The sequence below is a fragment of the Cupressus sempervirens genome, chromosome 9 (assembly GCF_028749045.1).
Source record: "Cupressus sempervirens isolate cs-2001-9-10 chromosome 9, ASM2874904v1, whole genome shotgun sequence".
Taxonomy (NCBI): Eukaryota; Viridiplantae; Streptophyta; class Pinopsida; order Cupressales; family Cupressaceae; genus Cupressus; species Cupressus sempervirens.
The window spans coordinates 460,899,362-460,903,375 of NC_143126.1; positions in this window are offsets into that span (position 1 = coordinate 460,899,362).

The window sequence follows — 4,014 nt, forward strand, 5'->3', positions numbered from 1 at the left end:
GTAAGCTTTCATTGATTTGTCTTTTTGTGATTAAATCATTCCTCAGGCTTCCATTTTTAGATCTCAGATTCATAATTTTTTCTTTTGCATTAGATAGTTGATCCACAAGATCTTTATTGGATTGATTATTTCTTGTCTCTAAGTCTTTAGTTGACTTGTTTCTCTATTCCAAAACTTCACATAGCCTAATTGATTGGATTTCTTGTTCTCTTTTAAGCTTTCTTACTTCTTCCTGTAGAGAGTCATTCTTTGCTAGGAGTTCTTTGATTGCCTCATTAGCTTCATCTAAACTACTTGATGGTAAAAGGTCTTCAATCTTTTCTTCAACATACTAATGGTCATTCATTTTTCTTGCAAGTTCCTTCCTTCTCTTCAGGGATTGAGAAAGATGATCCTTTGCTTCTTTGAGTTGAGCCATGGCCATTTCTAGATCTAGCTTTTCATTTTCAATAGCTTTGTCAAGCCTAAATATCTCCATTGTCCTTGAAATTTGCTCAAGTTGTCCAACTTTTATCCTGAGAATCACAAAAGCTCTAATACCAATTGTTGTAAATATTTAAGATATGATAGGTTACTAAGAGGGGAGGGGTGAATCAATAACTTCAAAACTTTAAACAATTCAGAACTTTAACCATATATACTATTCACCATTCATTCATCTAATCTACTACATATATGAGAAATCAAACATCCATAACACATGTACACGGTGATTTGGTAACCCAAAAACCTTTCAAATAGAAAGTAAAACTGGGGTGGGGATGATACCCACAAAACTTCATTACTGCAGTATGAGGTTGGCCTGTTAAGGCTTACATTGACCACTTCTAGTGATCTACCTTGTTAGGAGCACAAAGGATTGCTAGGTCCACCTTGTTAGAGGATTTTACAAACATACACTGAAGTATGCACTCTGTTAGGAGATTTATACAAAGACTGTTAATTCTACCCTGTTAAAGGATTTACAAAACGGATTCACCTATTAGGATAAAATAGTGGATCTACTTACAACTTGATTGCTAATTAGATCCTTGAAGTATAGATCACCTCTTGTGACTGATGAATCTTTACTACTCCTTGTAGACCTTGTTGAATATTTTTCTGTGCTGCTGATTCACATTTATTCACATCAAAATATTACATGTCCATCTTGATACTTACTTGTATTTTTTGTAAATGATATAATACATTACATATATACCATTCCAATAATTACAATTGCAAGGTCAACCAAAACACAAGTGAACAAAATATTACCGAGTCGGCCAAATAGTAGAAAACTTGGGTTCTTCAAGCTGACTTGGTAACCTTCTAATACTTGGTGTTCACTGCATTACTCAGCATCATTATGCACTCAATAGAAGTGAAGGCTCGATCCATACTAATCACACAACGTAGCTTTGAACTCGGTAACCATTGGAGACTCGGTAGATATAGTATCACTTGATAAAAACTAAATCCTTCATTTACCTTGCTTTCACTTGGTAAATACTGCACTTTCATTACTTGGTAACCACTAGGCTTCCATCACTTGGTAAACACTATGAAGCTTAGTGAACACTGTATGCTTGATAGATACTACTAGGCTGCACACCCACTCGATAGTTTCATGAATGCTCGATATGAACTACTTAACTGCACACTCACTTGGTAGCTTCATGAATGCTTGGTATGAACTACTTAAGTGATGAACCTACAAGGTAACTACTAAATGCTTTGTATACACTGTAGAGTGAGTGATGAACTCTATAATCATTCAGAATTAAGTAAGTTTTTTCACTAATGACAAATAGAATATAATGCCAACACCTCATACTATGACTTTTCAATTTCAACATAACTTCAAAATATCTCAACTTAAGAGACTTGATTGGACAGTTCATTGATAGCCCTCACAAGCTCTGAGTTATTTTAGGCTTTAGCATCATCGTCTTGTAGCATTTAATGGTTCATTGATAGCCCTCATGAGCTCTGAGTTATGACCCTCAGAATATCGACCTCGAAATGCACTTAGAGCACCTTAGAGACTTCTTAATATGGGGTGGCCACAGATGATGGATGGTCTTTGTGGCTAGAACAATGGTGTCACTAAGGTTCACCCGCCCACTCAGAGCTAATGGCGCTGATGATTCGATGCCAAGATCAGCAGTTTCAAAGTTATGTTGTGGTGCACCTATGAACTGAGGCAGACTATGAATTTTTCCATCAAGTGAGATTGCTATACCAAATCCAAATGAAATGTGATCTCTCAATAATGAGATAGGTTATTTTAGGTCTCATAATCACCGTCCTGTAGCATTCGACAGTTCATCGATAGCCCTCACAAGCTCTAAGTTATGACCCTTGAACCATCAACTTTGAAATGCACTTAAAGCACCCTAGAGACTCCTTAGTACAGGGTTGCCACAGATGATGGATGGTCTCCATGGCTGAAACAAGGGTGTCACTAGGGTTCACCTATAAACTGAGGTGCACTACGAGTTTTGGCATCGAGGGAGATCGCTATGCCGAATCCAAACGGAATGCGATCTCTCAAAAATGAGATAGGTTATTTTAGGTCTCAACATCACTTTCTTGTAGCATTCAATAGTTTATCAATAGCCCTCATGAGCTCTGAGTTATGACCCTTGAAATATCGACCTCAAAATGTACTTAGAGCACCTTGGAGACTCCTTAGTACGGGGTGGCCGCGGTCAATGGATGGTCTCCATGGCTGAAACAAGGGTGTCACTAGGGTTCACCCACCCACCCAGAGCTAATGGCATTGATGATTCGATGTCAAAATCAGCAGTTTCAAAGTTACATTGTGGTGCACCTATGAACTAAGGCATACTGTGAGTTTTGGCATCGAGTGAGATCATTGTGCCAAATCCAAATGGAATGTGATCTTTTGAAAATGAGATAGATTATTTTAGGCCTTAGCATCATTGTCCTGTAGCATTTTATAGTTCATCGATAGCCCTCACGAGCTTCGAGTTATGACCCTCAAAAGATCGACCTTGAAATGCACTTAGAGCACCTTGGAGACTCCTCGGTATGGGGTGGCCATAGACGATGTATGATCTTTGTGGAAAGGGTGTCATTAGGGTTCACCCACCCACCTAGAGCTAATGGTACTGATGATTCGATGCCAAGATCAGTGGTTTCAAAGTTACATTGTGGTACACCTATGAACTGAGGCACACTGTGAGTTTTGGCATCGAGCGAGATCACTATGGCGAATCGAAATAAATGTGATCTCTCACAAATGAGATAGTTTATTTTAGGCCTCAGCATCACCATCTTGTAGCATTCAACATTTCATGATAGCCCTCACAAGCTCTGAGTTATGACCCTCGAAAGATTGACATCAAAATGCACTTAGAGCACCTTGGAGACTCCTCAGTACGGGGTGGCCACGGATGATGGATGGTCTCCGTGGCCTGAACAAGGGTGTCACTAGGGTTAGCCTACCCACCTGGAGCTAATGGCACTAATGATTTGATGCCAAGATCAACAGTTTCAAAGTTACGTTGTGGTGCACCTATGAACTAAGGCACACTATGAGTTTTGGCATCGAGCAAGATTGTTGTGTCAATCCAAACAGAATGTGATCTATCAAAAATGAGATAGGTTATTGTAGGCCTCAGCATCACCATCTTGTAGCATTTGACATTTCATCAATAGCCCTCATGAGCTCCAAGTTATGGCCCTTGGAAGATCGACCTTAAAACGAACTTAGAGCACCTTAGAGACTCCTCGGTACGAGGTGGCCGTGAATGATGAATGGTCTCCATGACCAGAACAAGGGTGTGACTAGGGTTCATGCACCCACCCAAATTTAATGGCACTGATGATTCAATGCCAAGATCAGCAATTTCAAAGTTACACTATGGTGCACCTATGACCTGAGGCACACTGCGAGTTTTGGCATCGAGCAACATCGCTGTGCTAAATCCAAATGGAATGTGATCTCTCAAAAATGAGATGGGTTATTTTAGGTTACATCACCACTGTCTTGTAGCATTTGACAAT